Source organism: Apium graveolens, chromosome 9 (assembly GCF_009905375.1).
Source record: "Apium graveolens cultivar Ventura chromosome 9, ASM990537v1, whole genome shotgun sequence".
Lineage (NCBI taxonomy): Eukaryota > Viridiplantae > Streptophyta > Magnoliopsida > Apiales > Apiaceae > Apium > Apium graveolens.
The window spans coordinates 174,506,505-174,520,315 of record NC_133655.1 but is presented as its reverse complement, the minus strand read 5'-3'; the positions used below and the strand labels follow the sequence as shown (position 1 = coordinate 174,520,315).

The 13,811-nt window shown below is 32.3% G+C and overlaps 1 long non-coding RNA gene across 1 annotated transcript; it reads left to right on the top strand.

Annotated features, from left to right (window-relative positions):
- Positions 1-10,553: 10,553 nt before the first annotated feature.
- Positions 10,554-12,766, top strand: LOC141686683 (uncharacterized). Its single transcript, XR_012560771.1, has 2 exons — positions 10,554-11,233; positions 12,457-12,766. It is a non-coding gene; the product is annotated as an uncharacterized LOC141686683 (long non-coding RNA).
- The last annotated feature ends 1,045 nt before the right edge of the window (positions 12,767-13,811 follow it).

The following is a 13,811-nucleotide window of genomic DNA, read 5'->3' as shown; positions in this document are numbered from 1 at the left end:
ATCAAGAAAACGAACCAGAATATAAGTAAGAGCGAGGCAGATACACGTGTATATCCCTTGTTTACTAAAATTAGTACGTGTCATGTGGTTGGACTCGTGGCAGCACAGGAAGGAGAAAGAAAAAAAATATAATACAATAAAACACCCCCCCTTCTTCTCTATCGACCGCGGCTCTTGTCTCTCTCTCTTGGAATCTCTCCGACTCTCTCTCTCTACTCTCTTCCTCCCTCTCTCTGTAACACTCTCTTTTTTTTCTCTTTCTTCTCTCTTTCATCCCCTTCCTCGTTTTCTTTTTCTTCCGCCGTGGTTCTGCGGATTTCCGGTCGCCGCCTTCGGTTTCCAGTGGGTTCCGTTTGTGTTCGTTCTTATATACATACATACAGTCATATTTGTATGTGCATGTGTGTGTTTATGTGTGTGTGAGTGTGTGTGCAGTGTGTGCATGTGTGTGTGTGGCGCGTGCGGTGGTGTGTGCGCGTGTTTGTGCAGTATGGTGCTGTGTTGGTTTGGTTGCATTTTGACCCTGTTGTTCGGTTACTGATTTGCAATTCTTGATTTCCTGCAGAATTTTGTTGAGTGATTTCGCGTCTCTGTGTTAATTATTATTGTTTATATGTGATTGCTGGTTTGCGTGATGTGTTTTTATGATTAGCCGGTGCACAATGTTATTTTTTGTTTCACTTTTAAAAAAAGTGATTTTTATGACAATTCTATTTCCAATATTATTTGGGTTGTCTCCAAAACTGTTTTTATGATTTTATAACTTTGCTAATTATTTTAGGGATTTTACAAAATTTACAAATCAATATTCTGTTATTTATTTATTCTTCAATGATTTTCTGAATTCATTTAAATTGTAAAATTTATATTAAATTCTTGGATTCTTCAAAAATTATGAAACTCATATTTTATTATGTTTACAATATTCAGAGAATTTTAAAATTATTTTGGTAAGTTTTAAGATTAATTTTACTCGCGGGTTGTTTAGTTATTTCATTTAATGCGGGTATAAGTTGTGTGTGTAAAGTGTTTTAAAAATTATGAAAATTATATTTTTATTAACTTTCGAATATTTTGAGAATTATGGTATAAAATTTATAATTTTTCGATGTATTCTGATATGCAGCTGGTTCGTTATTTATCAAGAAAAAGAACCAGAATATAAGTAAGAGCGAGGCAGATACACGTGTATATCCCTTGTTTACTAAAATTAGTACGTGTCCTGTGGTTGGACTCGTGGCAGCACAGGAAGGAGAAAGAAAAAAAATATAATACAATAAAACACCAAAACACCCCCCTTCTTCTCTATCGACCGCGGCTCTTGTCTCTCTCTCTCGGAATCTCTTCGACTCTCTCTCTCTACTCTCTTCCTCCCTCTCTCTGTAACACTCTCTTTTTTTTCTCTTTCTTCTCTCTTTCATCCCCTTCCTCATTTTCTTTTTCTTCCGCCGTGTTTCTGCGGATTTCCGGCCGCCGCCTTGGTTTCTGGTGGGTTCCGTTTGTGTTCGTTCTTATATACATACATACAGTCATATTTGTATGTGCATGTGTGTGTTTATGTGTGTGTGAGTGTGTGTGCAGTGTATGCATGTGTGTGTGTGGCGCGTGCGGTGGTGTGTGCGCGTGTTTGTGCAGTATGGTGCTGTGTTGGTTTGGTTGCATTTTGACCCTGTTGTTCGGTTACTGATTTGCAATTCTTGATTTCCTGCAGAATTTTGTTGAGTAATTTCGTGATATTAAATTCAGTGGGTGCGGAAAAATAATTTTTTTTAAAAAAGAATCGGTGAAATTTTGTGGAAACCCGTATATTTTCGGGCACCAATAATTTTGCCGCCGCGCGCGATTAATTTTTACGAGCGCGCGGTGGACGGTGATGACCCTGTTCTGAGTCCTAAATATTTTAATAAATAAAATGAGTTGTATAAATTGTTTTCGGGACTAAACAAATTTATTTATGAGTCCATGTGTGTGTTGTAACCTAAATAATACTTGAACCTGTTTATAACAAAAACTACTAAATAAACTTTATTATAATACACGACCCCAACCAGGAGCCGAAACAGGTTCAAGTATTATTTAGGTTACAACATACACACTAACTTATTCAAACCAGACACTCTCACTTATTACAGCAACTCATCAGACCTCAGGGTCTGATACAAACTACCTCAGAGGAGCCGGGACCGGAGGCTGACACTCTACGTTGACCTGGTCTTCTAGACATCTGCAATAAATAAATACAAAACAAGCTGCAAGGGTGAGCAATCCATTGCTCAACAGTACCTCTATATGAATAACCAGTAACAGGATGTATAAAACAATATAGAAACATATATTAAACTGATATACGGAAAATCCGTAAAATAGGTATAAACTGGATATCAAAACTAGCATGCTTTGCAAAATAACATCTTCTGTAGTGTGCTGTGTAAAATTACCAGAGTTAAATTTTAGCATGTTATTTCCTTTCCAAAACCACTGTCCACTGCTGGACACATAAATCACCTGTCCCGTTACGGGGACTATAAACCATTAAACCTTTATCAGATATATAAAAGAGGATGAATTCTAGGGATAGCTGATCAGTCTATCCCACCACAAATTTCGTTCCGGAACTCAGAGACTAGCTAGGTCTCTATCATGCTGGACTAAGCGGCATACCAGTGCGCGGATCCGACTTAGCCTCTTACACAACCATGCTGGGCCGTTACCTAATAACGAACCTCTTACGCCAACTGACCATCCAATATCTGATTTATTTTTATCTAGTTTCCAAAACCATTTACACCTATCTCCTTTTTTAAACAATTACAACACACATTCTAAAAATCCCTTTTTTATTTTTAATCACAATCTAGAGATAGGCATTTTCAGAAGTTACTTTTTCCCCAAAACCACGTTCAGTAACACATATTTAAATATGGGGAATACGTAACTTAAAACGTTCTATTCCAGTACATAATTTAAATCAACAAATATTCATATATACTGAACTGTAAAAGATTAGTTCAGGGGTACTTGCCTTGCGAAGCTTTGCACTAACTCTGTCTTAACTCTAATCGACTTCAACTACTGGGTCCTTTGACTCGAACCTACGAAATCGAAACATCCTAGGTTAGACTACCGATTATGCTTGACTTTTCCTCACTAACTAATTACCCAACGCTATAATTTTTTCGACTCGTAATCATATTAATATCAATAACATATATGCAATAATAGTGCACATAACAATCAGGGTTAATTTGTATTAAACGGGGTATATATATACCCGATTTATAATTTAAGGAAATTTTTAGAAAAAAATTGGACAGCGACTTCTCTGTTTGTAGGTCTACCCGTCGAAACATCAATCGACGTCACATCCCAACAAAATCAATTTGAATCGACTCATAACTAAATTTTTTTAGTCCCGAAAACAATTTATACGACCCATTTTATTTATTAAAATATTTAGGACTCAGAACAGGGTCATCACCGTCCACCGCGCGCTCGTAAAAAATCATCGCGCGCGGCGGAAAAATTTTTGGTGCCCGAAAATATACGGGTTTCCACATAATTTCACCGATTTTTTTTAAAAAAATTTATTTTTCCGCACCCACCGAATTTAATATCACGAAATCACTCAACAAAATTCTGCAGGAAATCAAGAATTGCAAATCAGTAACCGAACAACAGGGTCAAAATGCAACCAAACCAACACAGCACCATACTGCACAAACACGCGCACACACCACCGCACGCGCCACACACACACACGCACACACTGCACACACACTCACACACACATAAACACACACATGCACATACAAATATGACTGTATGTATGTATATAAAGAACGAACACAAACGGAACCCACCGGAGACCGAAGGCGGCGACCGGAAATCCGCAGAACCACGGCGGAAGAAAAAGAAAACGAGGAAGGGGATGAAAGAGAGAAGAAAGAGAAAAAAAGACAGTGTTACAGAGAGAGGGAGGAAGAGAGTAGAGAGAAAGAGTCGGAAAGATTCCGAGAGAGAGAGAGAGAGACAACAGCTGCGGTCGATAGAGAAGAAGGGGGGGTGTTTTATTGTATTTATTTTTTTTCATTGTCCTTCCTGTGCTGCCACGAGTCCAACCACAGGACACGTACTAATTTTAGTAAACAAGGGATATACACGTGTATCTGCCTCGCGCCTCGCTCTTACTTATATTCTGGTTGATTTTCTTGATAAATAACGAACCAGCTGCATATCAGAATACATCGAAAAATTACAAATTTTATACCAAAATTCTCAAAATATTCGAAATTAATAAAAATATAATTTTCATAATTTTTAAAATACTTTACACACACAACTTATACCCGCATTAAATGAAATAACGAAACAACCCGCGAGTAAAATTAATCTTAAAAATATTAACAAAATAATTTTAAAATTCTCAGAATATTGTAAACATAATAAAATATGAGCTTCATAATTTTTGAAGAATCCAAGAATTAAATATAGATTTTATAATTCAAATGAATTCAGAAAATCATTGAAGAATAAATAAATAACAGAATATTGATTTGTAAATTTTGTAAAATTCCTAAAATAATTAGCAAGGTTATAAAATCATAAAAACAATTTTGGAGACAACCCAAATAGTTTTGGAAATAGAATTGTCATAAAAATCATTTTTTTTAAAGTGAAACAAAAAATAACATTGTGCACCGGCTAATCATAAAAACACATCACGCAAACCAGCAATCACATATAAACAATAATAATTAACATAGAGACCATAAATACAACTTCGTTATTAATATCTAAGCAATAATTACATATTTAAATATTACAGAAATATATGAGTCGTTATACCATATCTTTATTTAGTTATTAGTACTATATCTAACAGTCCAACACGAACTCTTTATGACCTCTGGAGTCCTTAAATAACTATATAAAACTTCTACACACTCTCGTTTCTAGTTTACTATAACCTCAACTCTGATACCAACCTATAACGCCTGTAAATACGGATCAGAGGGTTTGGTCGTCACAATGAAACCTCAATATAAAACAACATGTTTAATCAATAAACAATTACAGACAGTTGAAATATAGCATCTGCGATCCTAAACTATACCAAGATCGTTTTAGGTTACATCTCTAGAAACAAGAATTTAAAAATTCTATAATTAATTTTTTCCTTTCTTTTTAAATATTTTTTTAATAATCTCAGAACTTATAACTAGACCTACTAGCATAACTTCGAAAAGAAGAATATTAGGCTAAGCTATACAATAACACAAAAATAATATATATAGAAACAACTTTACATAATAGAACGTACTCTAGTTCCGGAAACCCGGGACCAATAATCTTCGTAATAGCATCTTTCTCAGCCTTTCTCAAATTACGCGGTTAAACAGTGCAAGTTATTCCTCACTGGAATGTTAAATTTAAAACAGGCAAGTATGAGCGAAAATAATGCCCAACAAGTATATTAATAGAATAATTACCAAGCCTCAAAACATTTACATTTTTCTTAATTAAAACCGAAAACTTCACTTTAAAAATCTTAAAGTGATTTTGATAATTTGCAACACTTATTTGTTAAAACTTTTTGGGAATTGAGCAAAAGATGCTTTAACCGCATTTTAAATGTTAACAAGAATCTGGTCAACTATCATTATTGGAAATCAGTTGACGAAAAAGGATTATCTTTTCAAATCACTTTGCCCTGTATACTAACATGCATATCACAAAAATCAATATGAAACATTGAGTATTGATCGAATTATAAATTTATATTCATTTTACTCAAAACCCCAATCATGATATCAATACTCATTTTGATGTCAACGTCAAATTAGATATCAATACTAACTTTGATGCTCACAACATCCCATATTGAAGTCAACATCAATCAAATATATCAACATCAATTTTAAATATTAACAGCAAATTAAATATCAATATCATGTAAACCATACAATGACAATTTACGATAAATCATCTATTTTATGATTATCAATAATAGTATATGCACGAGAATAAAAGCTATCATAAGCTTAACGAGTAAATAATAAGTTTATAGATTGGAATTCTCGTTTGACGGGTGTATTATCACAGCTGAGCAGTTCGTCTGATAGCACGTATCATGATTCGGAGTACTCAAATAAAAAGGCAACATATCTTCCCATGACATTAGTTGTATTATAAAAATTTAATATAATACATGGCCCTTGTTGGACCGCTGTCAAGGCCTCTTATGAATTCATCCAATCGATATTTTTCATAAAGGAATCGAATCAATCGATATCCTTAAATAATAAACTCTCAATTTCACATGATCCGGAGTAACTGTAACAACTGATGGACATATAACTAGAATGATTAGTTATTCGCTAAATATAAAAATCAAGTTCCCCTTTATAGAGTATATCTGGATAGAATGGTTATTCACTATCTATCAAAAATAGGAAATAATATCCATGTAGGATAATTACTAGAACAGCCTAAACTCGATAAATCCATGAGTATCCATAAATACTATATCACAAAAATATGCATAACAGTTTTATCAATTATGAGTATAAAAACATTCATCCATTCTGAAGTTAAAATAAGAAGCGGGTACTTGCATAATCGGAACTAAATATTTTGATATGTAAAATATTAACTATTCTAGAAGTAGAATAGGTCAAGAATACTTTCCTTTGGTTTTTTTAGCAGTTAAGTACACTCGCAATAACAAAAAACATCTAATTCTGACATCTCATGACATCATCGCCTTCTATTCCAATAACTCTTTAATCTCCAGCTCATGCGGTTGGTAAAAGCCGGATTTACAACACTATTCACTATTAAACACATGAATTTTGACCCACGTAAACACATAATTCACATAGCATGTAAACAAATAATTGAAGTATCACATAATTCTTATATAACACATGACTCAGTTCGTCAAAAGGTAGGTCTCAGTATTTTAAAAATTGAAATCTAGTCAAAATATGATTTTTCAGTCAATACGTGACTCATTATTATTTATAAAATGAGCGACCTTTCAATACAAAAGAATTTATGTCTCGAAAGTATATTTAAAAAGCAAAATATTTTTCCGAGTCTACACGTGTTCGTTTCGTATTAAACGGACAAACGGTCTATTTTCTACGAATAAAATAAGAATAATTCAATTATTACAAATATTAATTGATTATTCAAAACTTTATATATTTTTAGAAGCTCAAAATAATATTAAAATAATATTTGACTTAATTACATATAATTAAATTTTATTTAACTATTTATAGATAAATTTAATTGATTAAAGTTAAATCAATAATTAATTAACTAAAATAAATTATAAATAATTAAATCAAATTTTGGATTTTTTAAAATAATAAATAAAATAATTTTCTGGCATTTAAAATTATTTAGTTAAATATTTAAAAATAATTAACCAAATTGTTTTGAATTAAAAAATGAAGTTTTTTGGAATTAAAAATAGGATTTTTGAAATATTTTAACAATAATTCAGCAGAAACAAATATATGGTTTCGTTTTGGGGGGAAAAGTAATCAAATTCGGGTCTGATTTGCTGGTCATCAAGAACAAACCGGGTCGGGTATGAATAACCGACCCGATTCTAGGGTTGAACTCAGTTTCCGGCGGGTCTGCCTGACCCCGGCGTGCCTGGTTCGGCCCCAAATTGCACCGTTTAACCTCGTTTTCGCATTCCAATTAATATAACCACAACCCAACAGCTAATTCCAACAAACAACATCAACACCCAGTTGTTTGCACTCCGATTCCGGCTACAATCAATAAAATCCGGCGAACTTCGAAAAAAACCGGCGAAAAAACGAACTTCACCAAATCAATACCAAAATTTACGATTTACCCATGAAAGCGAAGCTAATCGACTGTACAATCTATTCATGTCCTTATAAACATCAAACCAACATTCTACAACTCAGAATTTCGAAGATTAAAAACGAAAACGAAAACAAAAACTTGGCTTAGGCCCTCTGGTAATCAAAATATACAACTTAATATATGAAATTACTCTAAATCATATCAAGAATCTTAATCTTGCATTAAAACAATTAAACAATCAGGGAATAAGGAAGTCCCGATTCTCGTCGATTCCGACGAACACGTAACGAGAAAAATACTCCACCTTAATTCACGATTCCGGCGTCAAAAAACTCGCCTCGATTAGGGCTTTAATTTGGCTTCAAGAACACTAAAAACGGATGGGTAATTTTCTTGCAACAGATTGATCTTTGAACACGGCTCTCGAATTTGTATCGGATAAACGAAGAAAGGAAAACAAACCGACTTATCCACTGATTTTTTATTTTTATCAAATTGTTGGATAATTACGAAGGGCTATTTGTACTCGTAAAATTAATCCCGATAAATCACACAACGGTCCTTTCATTCTCATAATTTAAACATAACAAGCCCTAAAGTAATAATTTACGGGAAATCATTATAAAAATATAATATTTAAATCAAGTCCCCCAAATTTATTTGCATTCTAAAAATATTAAAACATTGACTATTTGAAATATCTTAGATTTTATAAAAATGAATATATAAATTTTATGGGTTTTAACGTCCCGATTGGGTCCCGGTCCGATCATTTTTACGAAATCAAAATACTTTCTAAATTTTAAATAACCCCAAAACGGATACAATATATGCAAATACACACAAAACAAGATTTAACACGTAAAATGGAACAAACATAATTTGGCACGCATCCAAAGCGTAAAATTTCATACAATTGCATTTTAAAACGTAACAAATATCTGAAAATATATTGGTCCTTACAGGACCACATATAATTCTATCACATGTTACATCATTTCCAGCATCAATTTAAATAATAATAATCACATAATAATTCATTTAACATGTAACAAAAAGGTCATAAAATATTAGTTTTTTTTAATATTCTCACAATTCACCCGCTATGAGGGCGAAACCGGATAAAAACATTTACATTTTTAACGCAAATAAAATATCCACTCATTCCCTGAAATATTAAAACGAACTCAATCTACCGATATCGATTAAACGATCGGGTTTTACAAAATTTTAAAAATAGTAAAAGTAAGTAAATATATTCACGGTACCAAAAGGGATCAATATTGAACTACCAATTAGCACATTGGTCCAAATAAGGACACAAACTCATGAAATAGAAATACAATATCCATAATTTTATTCCTTCCAAATTGAAACAATCACATAAAATTCTTCAAATAATAATAATAATAACTTTTGAAAATACAGGATATCACAATATTATGAAGGGGATTTTGATCTTTCAAAACATAATATATTTGTTTGCAATAAGGTTTATCTGTCCTCAATTATTTGTGAACACTTCACACCGTGTCAACGATCGGTATAAATTGGTCATTATTGTACTTAGACCTGAAAAGTTACTGAGTTGATAATGACCAATTCGGTTAGTTTATATAGATCGTGGTATAAATTGGTCATTATAAATCGTGGCTTATAGCACCTTCACGGTTTTGTGGCGTGTGGAGCTGGCGTGTCACTACGCCATAGATGACCTATCTGAATATTTAAGCATGGGTGTTGATTTAGCTGATGTTATAATAGGTATGAAATTTTGGACCTAACACAACATCACACTTATGGGTGTTAATGTAGAACTAAAAGTGTGTTGTTGTAGCTCAATAAGGTGTTACACACTCCAACACGTTAGATTATGTTACTATAGACCGTGAAAAAAGCAAATTTTAATTTTAACTCATGATAAATTAATTCGTTAAAATTAACTCATTTTAAAATAATATTTATTTTTAAAATTAATTGACTTGAATGAAATAATTTATGAATTTTTCTTAGAAAGTTAATTTATGTCGATTTATTTAATTTTTATAAATATCATTTTTATCGAATTTAAAATTAAATTAATCTTCGAAATCAATGATTTGAAAAAAATAATATATGAAATTTTCTTTGAAATTAGAAATATATGAAATACATAAAATATTTATATTTTTATAAAATAATATAAGATTTATTTGAATTCATAATGTATACATTTTTACTAAATTAGTATAAATTAAATTTGATTAATGCAATTACTCATATATACTGTTATGGAAAATAAAAATATGTAATATTTTTATAATATTAAAAAATATATAATTAAACTCTTAAAAAATTAATTATAGCAATTATAATGTGTGTAATAAAAAATATTGTAAATATGATTAAATTGAAAAATGAAAATGAATTGTCATATAAACTGGGCTACAAAGACAATTGGGTTGGGCCGGTAATATTTGTGTTGGGCGGCTAACAAAAATACATAGCGGGAGTTTGAAAATTTCAGACAAAAATATATTCATTTTGTTACATCTCACGGGCACTATTTTCAGATAGTGGCAAAATCAGTGTAAGAACATCTGCAACCATGTTACCTTTTAGGTAAAATGTCTAGGTGGCAGTATAATTTTTTTTTGACTAATTTTGGCTTATAGCCTTACAAATGAGTATCTGTTCTCAACAATTCTCGGGGTGAGCCAGGATCGAACCTCATATACATATTTCTGTTTTTTTTAGTTCTATTTATTTTCTTTGTTGAATGCTTTTTTATCATTATACTTGGTATGAATGAAATTTCCTAGTGGAGTACATTTCTTGGTTGTGATGTGCATTGCAATATTAGTTAGCCCGCACAATATTAGGAATAATGTTGTTCAGTACCAATTATTGATGCTTTGGAAGTGGTTTGGAGAATCTTGTTGGGGGAGTGGTGGTGTTTTTCTTTAGTTGTTATGAATGATTAGCTATCATTTTGTTCTGAGAGTTGTTCTGGATCTGAATATACTCCGATTTGAGACTTCTCAAATAGTCCAGAGTTGTCGGAGTTGGGGCCATAACAGCTCTTTTTACAGTCTTGTGCTTTCCGTGGATAATATTATATTTTTGAAAATATAAATTCTTTAATTATATGGCCTTAATGTATCTTATGTTACTGTCTGTATTGATATTTCACGCTCTATTAGTTAAGTTTTCAGGGGAAAATAACTATCTTAATTATCCGCTCTTCCTTTCTCTGGTTTGATTTCTGTTCTTCTGATGTAGACAAATTATGTCCTACTGCTCTCTTCCTTCAAAGAACAACTGCAACAACATGTTCGTGTTCATGCCATGGAAGCAGTCATGGCTTGCTGGGAGCTTGAGCAATCTCTGCAAAGCTTGACAGGTATCATTTATATTTACCGCATGAATGTCATTTATTTTAACTGGATATTACTGCATCATTTATGACCAGGTATGCAATTCTTCTAAAATTATTAACTTAAATCTCTCATTAATTTTGGCTTGTAGCTTTGCAGCATATATGCTTGTTAATGGTAGTATGATAACTGTGGTTATATCTAATTCTTAACCAGACGACCACTTTATTTTATCAGCTTGTTCATATAATTATGATGCCCTAAAGGGTATAATCAATCAAACAAGGATATATTAGGTTTCAACACCTACTGCATTGTTCGATATCAGTTAATAGTGGTCGTCTATCTTTGTTCCTTGAAACATAAATGTTATGAATGGACTTGTAGACTCTTGTTGGCATGGGCCTATTCCTGGATGTTTTCTGTGTATTTTAGTTTTCTTTGTTGGGGAACTTCATTGTTGAATTATAAACTGAAGGTTAGTAAGACAGTTAGCTGCTGCTTAAATGTAGTATGACCGTTTATGGACAGAATGTCTGAAATTTAATATAACTAAAACATGCCCTTAGAACTGCCAGGATCTGTTGTCCGAACATTTTTTTTATGTAATTCAGTATTGAACTATTTATTGTTGCTTTTAACTCAAAGGAAGTCATCATATGTAGTGTTGGAAGGTACTGCCCTTAAGATGTATATTTAACAAAATTGGCGGTGTGTTTCTACCTGTATCCAAAGAAAAAGAGTGTGTGCAAAGTGCAAATTGCAGTTCTGTTGCTGTCAAAGAGGCAACCAAACTTATCTTGGGTGTTAAAGTTAACTCGGAGTCTAGTCAAATGTAGTTTTCTGTACAAGGAGAAAATCCAAGTTTAGGTTTCCGAATCCTAAACTTGTTACCATGCAACTTGTTTGATATATGCATGTTTTGTAGTCAATTAATAATCCTCATAAGTTTAATGCAGTATCAACTGTCATATACTGATCTTGTCATCACCTTCAGTGACTTAGTGTTGCTAATACTGACAGTTAAGTGTTTTGACATCAGTTGAGTAAATGTTTGTGTCATATTTCCAGAGTAAGTGTTTGTAAATGCATTGCATTGCATTGTGCATTAGAATACACATTTAATTTCCGAGGCAAAGGTTAATTGGTTGCTTAGTATGAACTTCACCTAGCAAGTATAATTGTAAATTATATGGTACATTTGCTGATTTGCTCAATTGTAAGTTGTAACCTGCTTTTGACTTTCCAGATTGATAGAGGATACATTTTCAGATTGATGGATGACAAATTGAGATCAGAAGCTGAAGATGCTCACATTAGGCATACGACCAAGCACGTGAATGGAGCGAATGACACTTGAAAACTGAAGCTGGATAAAATTGTTAATCATGAACCAGTGGCTTCCCACACAGCAACATTCGATCTTAAAGAGCGCATTACAATCTGGCAGTGTTCAATACTTATTTTACAGAACTCAGAGATGAATTCATCTCTTTGTAATAATTCTTTATAGTGATCCATGAGTTTAAATTTATTAATTTAAATTGAGTTGTTAGTCTCATTATTCTTGGAATATTTTCATTTATATTTTGGATTTAAATATTTGTCTACTTACTATTATATTTGTGAAAATTAAAGGAAAAATAACCAACAGAAAAAACATTTAATATGAATTTATAAGAAAATATTTATGTGGGCCCACTGGTTAAAATTTATTCTGAAAATTATAAGATCTTTTGCAACACAATAAATGTGTTACTATAGAGCCTAAAATATGTTGTTGTATAGTTCCATAGTAACTACAAATGCTATGTTGCAGTAGACTAGGTGTTATGTTGCTATAAATATCTATACTAACTAGCTACGGGTCAACATAACTTTGATGTTGCCTTAGCCTTTTTTGGGCCTTTAGCAACATTTTTTCGAGTCTATAACAACACAGTTTGGGTGTTGTTTAAAGCAATCTATGACGTAGTATGTGGAGCTGTGTGGAAATGTAGATTTAATGTAAGGATACGTGTCAAAAGTTCATGTATTGTACTAGGTTAGCGTTAAGAGACTTGGTGAACAAGTCTCTGTATATGATTGGACATTGGAGTCCTAAAATGTTGGGAACACATTCCTTATAGGATTCGTTGCCTTGGAGGCCACTCTACATAGAATTATATCCTTAATTAAATACCTTTAAAGAGCTATTATTTATCCCTATTTATTAATTACGAAATTAATAAATAACAAGATTTTGGGCCTCATCAATTGTGCTTATTCTTTGAACCATACTAGATCTATTGATACCACATTAATTATGTATCTAGGATTATTTTTGACCATATCAAAATAATTTAACTGTAATCATTATAAGAAAGCTCGCTTTTCGTACGGTCTCTTTCATATAGACGGATTTTCTACCAGCCATTCTCTAATGATTTTCAAGTTAAAAGGGCCTTTTCCTACAACACACAATGTCGGCAGGAAATGCAACACCAATTTTTACTGAGATTGGTATGAAATGGATTAAGTGAGATCCACCATTTTTTAATATCATAAGTGTAACTTGAAATGTCTAACAATTCAATTCATCACAAAATTTTGATAAAAGAATTT